At 36.4% G+C, this 13,685-nt stretch overlaps 1 long non-coding RNA gene across 1 annotated transcript in view; it reads right to left on the bottom strand.

Annotated features, from left to right (window-relative positions):
- Positions 1 to 6,243: 6,243 nt before the first annotated feature.
- LOC107091499 overlaps positions 6,244 to 13,685 on the bottom strand; it is a 23,410-nt gene continuing 15,968 nt past the window's right edge. Inside the window, exon 3 of the long non-coding RNA XR_001481530.1 lies at positions 6,244 to 8,936. This is a non-coding gene — a long non-coding RNA (uncharacterized LOC107091499). The remainder of the gene's footprint in view (positions 8,937 to 13,685) is intronic.

Genomic DNA, 13,685 nt, shown 5'->3' with positions numbered 1-13,685 from the left:
TAAAAATATATTTGTGTCAAATGTAACAAGTTACTGTCCACCTCTGAAAGAGCAAATAGCATCACATATTCTCCCATTCTATATCAAACCTGAGGAAGTATTGGATCAGCTTATTTTCATAACAGAAGTTTCCAAAAGCCTGGGATGTCTGTTTGTGACCTGCAATTGTTTTCAGGCATATCAATTTACAATGGCTATTGTCGCACAGCAGTGCAAATTGACAGACGCCTGAGGTTCTTTTCAAAAAGTAGGTTTACTGAAAACTTTTCTAAACCTGAAATCAGGTAAACCCTGAGTTTTCTGTTTCACAAAGAGAGTTTGCTCAACCTCTGTTACTGTTACGATAGTAACATTCTCTCCAGAGCTAGACTGGTCAGGAGCATGTTTTGTTCAGTAAACTCAGAGTGTCCTCTGTCTCTGCTCTCCTTACAACCAATCATGTTGTTGTATGTCCTGATATAGTCAAGAAGTTTTGTCATAGTTTTGTACATACAGTAAAAAAATATTAGACACTTTAGGTTTTAAAAAAAGAACCTTGCATGTCCTTTTGATGAGGATTTTATTAAAGAATGATTGGCATTAAATCACAGAGACTGAATGCATAATTTTCATGTTTAGAAAATTATCTGTATGAGCACTACCGTTTCACCTTGCAATCCATCACATACATCTACAATCGTTGGTGTTTGTGAGCGAACATTGGGGAACAGTGGGTGTGAAAACCTCATTATGGGAAATAACTGCACATTCAAACAGCAGCAGTCTCACAGAATGGATTCAGGTTGTTCCTCCTCTAGCTTCAAGTAGGTTTCTTCTGGCTGTACATTAAAAGTAGCCACTACGGCTAAATCTGAAACCAGTTTTATTTACTATTTACCTACTCCATAGTTTTTATTTCACTATATTGAAAATTAACTTATTTTAGAAAACAACAACTATTTTTTAAAGTTTTACTTCGCATGGATTATGTTTCAGTCACACAGATTTAATGTGGTAATTAAAAATAACTCAGTTGACAGGATATGGAAGACAGCAAGAAATAAGTTCATTGTATAGTCCAAGGAAATCCATGCTTAAAACAGCTGAAAAGGGTTTGGGTTTATATTAAATCAGAGTGAGAGCTGTAAGTTACCTAAGGTAGTGAGGGCTAACATTTTGAGAAATCTATTTGAGACAATTTTCTCTGCAAAATCCTGTTTCAGCAAGTAAGCTACAAAAACTGCTCATCAAATGAAATTGTTCATGAAATTTGTTCTGGAACATATTTGTGTTTTTACAATACACAATACAAAAAACAAAAGCAAAGGAAGATATCAAAACCAGATTTCTGAATAAATGTTCTAAAGAGAATGCAAGAAAGGCAAGCCTGGAGTATTATCTGAGCATGCACTGGTTGGTAGAATTCAGCACAGAGGACTGTGATTGACTTAAGGGTATACGTCCCTTTGAAACAGTATCACCTTTAAAACATTCATACTTATTTTTGAGTAGCTGTTCATGCTACAATATTATGATATATAAATGTAAATAAAAAAAAAAAATTTGATGATTAAAGATGAAGCAAGGAAAATAAATTTGTAGCTTAATGAGAGCAGGCAATTGGTAGTTATAGTTTTACACTTATTTTTTATTAAAAGCCATGTTTTACAGTGCCAGTATGATAAGCCTTGTTATTTTATGTAAAATCTGTGATCAAGTCTCTCAGTAGATGCACAGTAATTAGAGAAAGGTTATTATTAAGATAGTTAATAATATTAACCTTTTGTGCCCTGAGTACTCCTTAAAATTTTGAAAATTAAAACCTATTGACCTTCACTGGTTGTAAAAACTAGTTCACTCATTAGCTTAAACCCAAATTACTCCCAGCAGTCTAGCTGTAAAAAAAAAAATAAAAGAAGGGGGGATAGTGAAATTTTTAAATTTTTTTGGAAGCATTCAAAGCCTTATTAATACAGTCTATTAACCTAAAGACATATGCACGGTATGGTTGTTACATGTCAGGTACGCCGGTCTTTGAACTTGAACAAGGTACCTTATAGTAGAACTGCAGTCAGTCCCTAATTTTACTTTGGAGAGAGAGAAAACATTAGAATGTCTACTGTATAGCATTATATTATAGTAAGGAAAAAATATCTATAATTAATGGATAAGTAATAATGTCTATTGTATTTGACAACCTAGGTGTTTTAGGGTTGAATGAGTCTTTTTATGGATCCTTAAGATTAAACTGAACATTAAGTATCTCTGTGTCACCAAGAACCCTTTCTTCTGCCCCCTACCCTCTGCTTCAGCACCTCTCATCATACTTTGATGATTAAACTGGCTAACAATGCCATTCTCTATCCATCCCTAAGTTCACCTGTAGCTATTTTACAATGCTGGCTCCTCCCATTAGACTTCTTGTTACTTACCATTATTCTCCCAGCTTTAACATCCTGTTCTCCTCTTGTTCCATGCCCTGTAAATGTAAATCTCATAGTTCACTTTTCCCACAATCTTGGCTAAACTTTTGTGCATTACAACAGCCACAAAACACAACAGTTGTATCTCATTGCCAAAGACAAATGTCAAAATACCAGGAAAAACACCATTGTTTAATTAAAGGGATTTAATCATTTTCGAAAAAAATTATTATGATAGTTTAAATAAAGTTAAGTAAAATTTTACTTTTGTTTTGTACAAACACTTTCATTTTAATAACTTTTTTAATTATTTTGGATGAATTAAAACTAATAGGGGGTTTCAATAATTTGGACCTTTAAAATTTTTTTAACACAAAGTAGCTTAGCTATGTTGTGAATAATAATAAAAAAGAACCAAATAAATTAAAAAGGTTTTGGTGGAGCAACGTGTGGCAGATCAAAATAGTAGCCATAAAATCATGAACTGGTTTGCACTTCATTTAACAACACTGCAATGAAATACCGCCTATTTAATTTTTTTATCTGCCATAACTATCTTTGCTGCAGCAGAGGATCTTATGGTCACAGCAGCAAGTTTCTGCTTTCTTAATAGCATCAACTTTTACAGATGCAAACACTGCATCAAATTCTATCAGTAAAACAGCTTTACCTCACAGCTGGGTCATCAGTCTGTTGATTGGTACTTGATGGCTAATCTTTACATACTGTATCACTCAAATCAATAACACCTATTAAAAAAATGTCTTCAGCAAACTCAGTCTGCTCTGATAGGGATGGATAATTAGAAACAGAAGGTGACTATAAGCTCTAGATCAGGTCATATTGTTTTTTCAGTAAATGACTACTAATGATAAAGCATAACTTGTCAATCAACACATGATAAAATCATAATAAAAAAAATGAAAGTAAGCCTGTTAATGACAAAAAGGACTCACTACTGTGACTTTCATGGTTTTGTGAACTGCTAGTACCTACGCTCCTTAATTCAACTCAATACAGTTTATCTATATAGCGCATATTCACAACATATGTCATCTCAAGGCACTTTAAAGTTCACCAGATCATACAGTCAAATTGATTCAAAGTTTTCTACTTAAGGAAAACCAGTTGATTGCATCGAATCATTGACTCAAATGTAATCCCTCAGGCTAAGCATAGCGAGACGGTGTAGTGACAGTGAAGAGGAAAAACTCCCTTTTAACAGGATGAAACCTCCAGCAGAACCAGGCTCAGTGTGAGCGACCATCTGCCGAGGCCGACTAGGGTTCAAGGAGACAGAAGCAGAGGTACAAAAAGCAACTGTAAAAGGTGGCCCTGTCCAGGAAACACACAGCCAGGCAGAAGAGCCTCAAACCAGCTCCCATATCAGAGGATGAAGAGAGCACATCCAGCCAATCACAGTCAGAGAAACAGGACTACACTGAAAAACAAGCCAATCTCGAACATCTATAAACAAAAGTGTTGATTGCCTCAGCACAGCTGGTATTTCTCTCCAGGATGGTTTCACAGCCAAACAGGAACAGACGAGGCAAAGCTACTATGAGAGAAAGCAGAGAGAGCAGAACGTTTGAGATTGAACTAAGAAATTCTGCAGAGTAGGAGAATAGAGAGTGAATGAAGCAGAATGATGAAATAGGGGTCCCTATGTCCTCCAGAAGTCTACACCTATAGCAGCATAACTATAGAGATAGCTCAGGATAACCTGAGCCACTCTAACTATGACCCTAATCAAAAAGGACATTTTTAAGCCTACCCTTAAAACTAGAAAGGGTGTCTGCCTCACGGACTAAAACTGGTAGTTGGTTCCATAGGATAACTAAAAGATAACTAAAAGATCTGCCCTTATTCTACTTTTAGAAATTCTAGGACCACTAGTAAACCGGCAGATTGAGAGTGAAGTGCTCTGTTAGGAACAATCATATCTCCGATTTAAGATGGAGTTATGTATGCAAGGAGGATTTTAAATTATATTCTGGATTTAACAGGAAGCCAATGAAGAGAAGCTAGGATAGGAGATATGATCTCTCTAAATTTTCATCAGAACTGTGGCAGCATTTTGAACTTCCTGAAAGTAAAGAATTACAATAGCATTGAAGTAACAAATGCATGGACTAGATTCTCAGCATTGCAAATTGCAAAGTACACTAGCAATTGTAAAGTTTCATATTCTTAACATTAGCTAATAACCTGCATCGGATACAAATAGCTGTTGTTGTTACATAACAAAGTGAATTGGCCAATTTTGATTATGTATTTTAGCCGTTTTAGTTGTTTACTTAATTTATTGCTCAGACAAGCCTAAGATTGTACACAACATATGGACTCAGCAATTAGTCTGAGGTTTTTACTAAAAGAAGTTTGAATAGTCTGATCTTCCTTAATATTTGGTTAGTTATGAGATCATCTACCCTCTATATGAAGTGATTTATATGATTAAATCAAGTCATGCACAAAGCTGTCTGAGGGAGTGCTTAGTAGCTATCACTGAAACCAAGTCTTTGTGCTATTAATGATTTTGGAAAGCTCTTAGTTGTCCAGCTTCAGTGGACGTTCTTTGTACAGCATATATTCACAGTGAGTCATGCCCCATAATGAGTATAATAATAGGCTTCAAAGCCCTCACAGGTGAGAAGTGTGCCCTTTTCACAAATTATAGGCTGTTATTTAAAATGATTAAGCAATAGGAATGTCACGAAGCACAAAGACAAGAGTTCTGTCAGGGAACAGTAGATGGACTTTTAAACTACACATTTAAATAAAAGCAATCTTCTGAGTTTCACAAATAGCATTGACAACGTTTTCTGTAAACAGTGACTATATAAAGAGGCTTTCCAGCTGAATATTAACTATCCAACAACATGTGAACAAGACTGTCTACCTGTTTTGGTAGGAAGTCAGCATTTTTGATGGATGTCTTGATTTTCAAGGATTGCAGCATGGTAAAGAGGAATGAGGCCAACAGCCTGGGTTCTGTTTTTGCTCTGTCAAATGTGGAGCAGTACCTTTTTCCACAGCATGACTCTGTTTCTTAGGATATAAGACTATAAAAGAGATTTAAAAACAAAAACAAAGCAAAAAAAACATTTCAATTTTTAATCCCCATGCACCTTTAAGGCAAATAGCTTGTGATTCCCACATTGGTATTGAATATGAGGATAATCTTCACAGTAAGACTTGCAGAATTTATTTTTGAAATATTTTAGCCGCATTTATTCAAACCCACAATTATGAACACCATAATCAATACAGACATAAACAAAAATGTTAACAGATGAGAACAGATAAGAAACTGTTTAAATGTAAATTAAGTTTAAAATTGGGCTTTTGGGGAAGTGTTGGCCTGGTGCTTAGAGCAATGTGCTTGTGCTCTGAGAAGTTTGAAAGTATCCATTTTGATCCCCACACTGCCTGCACTCTGGGTCCCTGATTAAGACACTTAAGCCCTGATTGGCCGCACAGTGGCAGCCCACTGCTCTCCAAGGGGATGGGTTAAGATACAGAAGTGAATTTCTCCATTATTATTAGTTAAGAACTTTATGATATTAAATAAGAGGTAGGGTTCCTTACTATAAGGACGTTGTTGGTAAATACTCTAAGTTGTGATGAAATCACATTTCCATCACTTCTACTTTTCAACTGTGCAGCTAAAAAAGTAATTGTTAGCCGTCTTTTGTTCAAATACTGACCCAACTTTGCAGCGTTTTTTCCATCTAAAAAACAAAAAAAAAAAACAAAAAAAACATTAGCAAGAAAAGTTGACATTCCAAACTGTAGGACCTACTTTAAGTCATACTTCCAAGACCATTTAACACCTCTTAGACTGACATTTCATAACCTATGCATGCTGCTGGGGGTTTGCTTGTATTCTCTGCAGGTTTTCCAGATTTTTGTAAATGCCTCCATTGTGTGTTCCAAAGGGAACAAATGTGCTTCAAATCTGAGTAGCACAAAACAAAACGGGATGAAGAAGAAAACCGGTCAGATTACAAGTAAAATAAAATAAGGATTTAGGAATAATGCTTGTTTTTAAGAAATATATTGAAGTAAGATCTTTGTTTCCCAGTGTATGTTATTTATCTCTTAGGGAAAATGGCCTGTTAAAATAGTACTTTGGTTTTTGCTGTTGGTTCCTCTTCCATTCTTCTGTGTAGATAGCATTTAAAATGGCACAAAAGGAGGCTGCAGTAAAAACTGTATACCTTTATGGTGAAAATGGGCTGAAAAATATGAATAGGCATATGTAATAAACTGTGGTTCAAGTGGCTTGTATCAACAGACTGAAATGCATGTTTGAACCTTAAACTCTAATATTTTGAAATGTATATTTTAGGTTGAACAAAAAAGGCTAAATGTTTAAAACGCTTAAAAACAGCATCTCCTGATCAGCTCTGGGTCAATTTAATGATTGAGCAAACATCTCACCTGCAGGTACCAATTGCATCCTGATGGTGATGGTTCATTTTGATACCCTTCTTACTGCAATGATATTAAAAGAAAAAAAAAACAAAAACAAAAAAAAAACCCTGCACTTATGATATTGGAGTTCAGGCAAAAAATTTGTTGATTTTTGTTGCTAGACAATTTCTCAACGCATGACATGCACTTTTAGCCCATTTTCTCTAAGTTAAACTGATTACATGAAAATATATAAAAACAAGGAGGGAGATTATCGCAAAATAAAACACCCGTTGTTCTTTTCCCATGGTTTGCATATTCCTTCATGAGTCTGGCAAGGCCGTTGGGAGATTGATGCGTCTGTCTGCTTCATACCTTCTGTGACTGCTCAGCAAGGCACTGTGCTTCATGAAACTAGCCATATTCCTAAATGATGAATGTGCACCAGCGCATCCACAGGGAGAAGAGACGAATCTAATCTCAGCCGAAAGGGGAGGCTGATATTGAAAATCATCTGGAATTTTGCCCACCACAATATTGAAAATCTTTATTCTAATTGCATGAATGAATTGAATGTTCTCTTTTGATAAATCCACTCCGCCACCAAGGGAATTGTGTAAATGAAGCATCGCAGATTCGTTTGTTGCTGCGGCAGGCCCAACTGTGCTGTGTGCCCGGAAGTCATTTTCATACTCTCCTTGCGCCGATGTTGATTGCTTGTTTACTCGAGCAAAAAACTCTGCTCACAATGTTATCATATGATATAAATGAAACTCTGACAAGATCTTCCACCCACATATTACAACATATCAAATAGTTATAAGAGGCACATCGTTCACAATACCATTCACAGAGGAGGAGAAATGGGAGACAGAATTTCAGTATACAAAACAATTTTTATTTCTCATAAGGCTGTCTTATATCTACTGGGGATAGCTATTTTTCTCCATTGGGACTAATACTTTCTCTCTGTCAGTGTGAGCAAATTCCCTCTCTTCTGTGTGTGAGAAAGATCTACATGACCCCTCTTTCTTAGAATCATGCTTATGTTTTATCCACAGCTGCTCCAAGTCCCTCCTGCATCTGGGCCAAAAGGTTGAAAGTGTCACCTCTGCCTTCGTACGTGAGGCAACTCTATACATTGTTTTTCCTCATCTTCACAGAAACTACAAGCATTGTCGGTGCTAACCAAAAAGCATGACAAAAAGTTACCTGGACCTACAATTCATTTTCAGCCTTTTTCCAAAATAAGCTTAAATTGTAAAGCAGTTCTTCAGCCTCTGAACAGGTTAAGAAACTGATTGATGTTCACAATGGGTGCTTTAATCTGAAGAATACATATATCAGCCTCTTTGATCTGTTATCTTACAGTTATGTATTTATGTTTATTTACACAAATGATCTTACATAAAATAAATGCAGTGCTCATGAATCCACATTGGGCATGCCCAACAAAAAAAAGTCAAGGTGTCCCTTACTGAGGGTGAAGCTTGGGTCATAAAGTCAGACCAAAAAAGTTCTTATCATCTCATTGTATGCAGCTTAGTCCAGTCAGTTTAAGTTTTGACTATCCTGCATTACCGGAAATGGCATCCGTCTCCATCAGCAAGTAACACCAATGATTTCTGCACAGAAATATTCGAAAATGAGGGTCATTTGTATCTACTCTGCCTCCAGTTGTGTGAATTCCATTTTCAGTTCTGTGTGTGCCTCTCAATGTGTTTCACCTTCAGGCAGGCCAAGAGATTGTCTTCAAATATTTTAACAACCTCTAAATGAGCTCCGCTAAGATGTAACAGACTTTCAGGTAAAGAGGGGGTGAGGAAACAGAATGAGCGTAGGTTGGAAACCGGCCACCGTCATGGCGAAGAGTATAGTCCCCGACGTGGGGCTCATTGATCAAACAGGGGATTAGTACGGTTTCAAATCCTTGGCACCGAGTGAGCAAAGCTGTTTTATCTGGATGGATATCCTTTCAGCGGTCCCAGGTAAGCCAGTGGTAGCCGTGGATGTAATAGTTTTAGTCCATTGAACCGGAGGGAAAAAAATGTAGAAAGAGGTGAGAGCCTGGTGTGCAGTTCTGTAACCAGGAGCTCTCTGTTAGGTCCTGGGATGAATCTGAAACACAGGGTCGGGAAAGGGAGAAGAGAGACAAATAAGCAAGAGTCAGATCATAAGAAATTGTGGCATTTATGAAAGCAAAAATACCCTTTTAAGATGCTGCAAGTCAGTCCACCCCTTTGCTATTACGTAATTCTCTTAGTTTTAGTATGACACTTTTCTATAAAACAGTGCTGTCTACTCTAGATTGTTTCATACCAACAGATGATCAAATCATATTCCGAAGATGTTTTTTTATATACAGCTTGCTGGGCCGCAAAAAAGTCTTAAGTAATTTGCTATATTCAACTTTACTGTGAGGATATGTAATAACAAAGCAATAAGGCTGAAAATGGCCTTTAGGTAGGTAACTGATTATTGGGTATATTATACGACACATTACTGTGTTAGAAAAGGAAAGGTTGGCAAGTGTAGGGATTTGAGAGAGTTTGACATGGGCTAGATCATGGTGGTTAACAATTTTATGAACTGAATTTCTTTTTGCTTGCTCCTAGTTTTCAGGGGTCAGTATTTGTTCAAACTACCAACAGGGTCAAGGGTGTAGTGTAGATGAGCATTGGTATCCAAAGTCAGAACATGTTTTTTTTTTATGTCTTTCAGAGGGATCCTTCATTCCCTGTTCTGTATCAGAATACAAAACACCACAGCATGTCGAGATGCATTGCTCCCAGACTAGGAAGGGTGCAAATGGCCTCTCTGATGACTGCAGCCTTCTTCGGCAGGTAACTGTACAGTGCAGAAAGGGAACAATGATTTAGGAATGGTCTTGAAATGCCAATTGGTGGCCTGGTGTGGGACCTCAGTTAGTTTAGCTTGAGGACATAATCTGTCAAATATTATTAGTCAGATAGTTTAAATAAGGTTTAGAACTGTCACCTTTGATGACACGGTTAGTACAATGTTTTCGGCATAAAATAAATATAACTTAATTTGATTGACCAAGAGACCTTTCAAACTCCAGTTAAGTTCTGTCACATAGGTTTGTCCTTCTGCTGAAAGGCTTGTATAAGGGAAATAAGTGGAGGCATGTTTAAAACAATTAAAAACACACCAGTATGTGTTTCCATGCTGTCCATGTCGGATTTATATAAGTATACAGTATGTAATCATATTATTGATTGTGTCTCTGAACGTGTAGGACCTCCGTCAGGCTCTGCAGCCATCTTTGTTGGGGCCTATGCAGACAGGCAAATACGGGCATGGATTTTCCTCTATTATATAAGATGGCCTTGCTAAGTCGAAGCCCACGCTGCTGAGTCTGAGCTGTCTCTCCATGACTTCGGTTCAGGGACATTTAATTCTTCTTCAGCTGTAGACATGAACACATTTCAATGGTGCTTTGTATAGTCTTGAGACTGCTATTGAATGTTCGTCTTTTCAGCATCCTGCTCAATGTGCAATATGTCTGCATATATTAAATTCTTCAGTTTCTTCTCTTCCTCGCTTCCCAGTTAATTATTTAAAAATCATTTGCTCGACAGCAGAATTAAAGGCAGATTTTCTGGTTATTCTGCTTCTTAAAGATAATAAAGTGAACTATACTTGCATACTGCAAAAGAGAAGAAAAGAAAATCAAAATAATTTATGGGATTATTATTGTGCAGAGGACATAGATTAGATCTAACTTGCAAGAACTAACTGCACAATTGCTTTCTTTTTGTTACTTGAATTATATTTGGACATATTTTTACCTTTAGCCATGCAAAATTGCAAAAAAGATACTTGTGTTTATGTTTTTGATTGTCTCCACTGTAATGTACTGTAGTGCAATGTCAGTTGAGCTCCGTCCATGCTAGAGATGTGGTGAGTGTGCCGCAAGTTTTTTGTCTTAGATTTTTGGCGTACCTCTGAGCTAAAACGTACACAGGTAATATAAGTAGTGGGGTAGTATGCTTTAGATGCTGGATTGTGGAGAAATACTTGGTCATTATATTGTTCAGGGAATATAATATATATTTAGAACGATAATAGAAGAAAAAAAAGGTGTTACTCTTCATCACTATATTGTCAAAATCACACAAGCCTTCCTGCTGGTTGCATTGTTAAGAAACTGCTTTTTGATCTACTGACATCTGAAAAAAAGAGTTGTTTCAATCAAATACTCTGAAAAATAAAAGAATATATTCAATTAGTTCCGACATATATACAGTATACTGTTGCATATAATGATTTGATATTTGTAGGAGTTTTTGCAAAAGAAAGGTCGGTTTTAAAATGTTTAAAAGGCAAAAATCTATGTTAATTCCAGTTATATAATGTTTCCATAACAAAGTTAGGGTAAGAAGTTTAGTTATCCGTGTATAATTTGTGAAAAGGAATGGTGTTAAAGCTGCTTTTAAAAGCTGTTTTAGATTAACATTTTTCACCAAAATGTACCCTTGAAGAAATATCCTGTTTTCTCCCGCATTCTTTCAGCACAGTAATCCGCTTGGCTCATGTGCCCCATATTTGCATCTGTATCATCTCCACTGTCTGACAGCCGTATCAAAATTACCTCCGCAAGACCAGGAGCAGTAGCAGGTTGCATATCGAGGATCACGGTCTGTCTCAAACCCAATCCCCTTGTGGTTTGTTAGCAGGAAAAGACAAGTGGTATGGAAATATCAACCCACATGGATGTGTAAGAGAGACTATGTCCTCCACTCTTTTTAGTCCTCTAGAAATATATAGTCTAGCAGGTAGCAGCGATCGCTCAAGGATTTTCTGCTTATCTGATCATTGTTGCTTGCAAATTAGATGTCTGCATTCTAATTTGTTTACTGCATTTAGCTAAGGTTTACTCTGACTACAGTTGGTAGTCCAAGGACAATTGCCTCAGTCAAACAATTTAGTGCAAACATAGACCACTGTTTTCTCCTTTCTTCATTTTTTGCTTGATGACTCAGTGATGCCTGTGGAGAATTGCTTTCTAACAGCTCCACTAAAGACCCTTAAAAACAGGAGACACCAGACACAAAAATACATCAAGATTTATTTTATGCGACAGTGACAATAGAAAAAGGAATATATGAATTAATCAGTAGCACTTAGAGTGAAATACTTCACTCAAAACGTCTATAAATATGCCACAAGAAGGGTAGAGTTGGCAGTGAGCACTGCATCTCTTATTTTACAGACTCAAGCTGTGAATAAAACGTGTTTACTTTGTGGTAAACACATAATTTACAGCCATATATTGTAGAATTTCATGGATTTAGTCATGATGCGTTACCAGGCAAATCAGCAGGATCAAGCAGTGCTGCAGTGCATCACTCCCACAAAACCCTAACTGCTTCTGACACGACTCCATTGAACTTCTCCTACAAAGTGCAATAACCATATTTGAGGATAAAGATATTGATGAATGTGCAGGTTGGTTTGCATTGCTCTTATATTCTCCTTGGTAAAAACCTATTGCTAGGTGTTATGTATTTGGATGAATGCTGTCGGCTCCTTTTGCCAATGATATTGGTTATGTAACTGTTCCATGTCAGACTTGCAAAAAGAAATAGTAAAAGGGCTGGTTAAGTAGGGTCATATTAATTAATTAATTTATTTAATGTACTTATTTATTTATATACCATCAGGTAACAAGAAGGCTCCATAAGGACTGAAATTTCTTGGTCAAGGTAACCGCCAAAAAAAACAAAAAATACATAACAGTTAAAAACTTAATAAACAATACAATCATATACAACAAAAGAATGGTGTTAAAAATGAATGTTAAGGCAAAAAACCTCAAACAAAACAGTGAAATTCTACATCTTTTACACCATATGTGTCAACCTTACTGTAATGCGTGAAATTTTGCTTAATCCAGGCCTCAAGAGTCAAATAAGGCATATGATGTCATAAAATAGAGGCATTTGTTCTTTAAAAGTGTACAAAGTAGCTAAAACTGCTAAACAAATGGAAGTAGTTATTATTTCAAAAGCAAAGTGCTCTTTGTACATGAACAATGAAATCAAAAGTTTCCTTTAATCAGCTACAACTGTAACTTTTTCAAGAATTAATAACACTAAAATGGCCCATTATATAAAATAGTTTGACAGATGACTGATTTATGGTGATCTTAAAGTTTGTCAAAGAACAATTCAGGAGATTTTTGAAGGTTATTTCATGACCACAGTGCATAATAAGACAATTATGTTTTACTTGGAGAAAATTCTAAAGCAACCAGTTGGAGGTTCACAATTAGCAGCTGATGGAGCTGATACAGAGACAGGGGCTATGGAGGCTTTATGGAAATAAATGGTGTAGTTCTATGACCACTTAATGACATGGACTGATTATGTAGAGAAAAGAAGACTATAATCCTAGTAAGGTTTCTAAGTATCAAGCATTCTTGTGACGGTTGCTTTAAGAAATAAGTGCTGATTTCAACAGGAATCAGAGCAACCATGTTTATCAGGCCCAAAAAGTAAATCAAAATGTCTAACTAGAACTATTGTAAATTAAATCCCTGAAGAAGGAAGAAAAAGAAACAATAAAAACCAATTATACATATTGTGCATGTTCTATCCAAGCAAAGCAAAAGCAGCCCTTCAGGCTGCACTGTAGAACAGTGGTCCCCAACCTTTTTTGCGCCACAGATGGGTTATATGTCAGACAATGTTTTCACAGACCGGCATTTAAAGTGTGGAGGGTAAATACGGTCAAATAAAATGATACGACTGGCATAAAATCAAATACAAACAGCATAAAAACCTGTGTCAAGAGGCACAGGTCAATTCAGGTAATTGGGAGAGAATACCCCATTTTATAAAA

This window comes from Cyprinodon variegatus, unplaced genomic scaffold (assembly GCF_000732505.1).
Source record: "Cyprinodon variegatus isolate N-32 unplaced genomic scaffold, C_variegatus-1.0 Scaffold340, whole genome shotgun sequence".
Lineage (NCBI taxonomy): Eukaryota > Metazoa > Chordata > Actinopteri > Cyprinodontiformes > Cyprinodontidae > Cyprinodon > Cyprinodon variegatus.
This window is presented reverse-complemented; position numbering and strand designations above follow the sequence as displayed.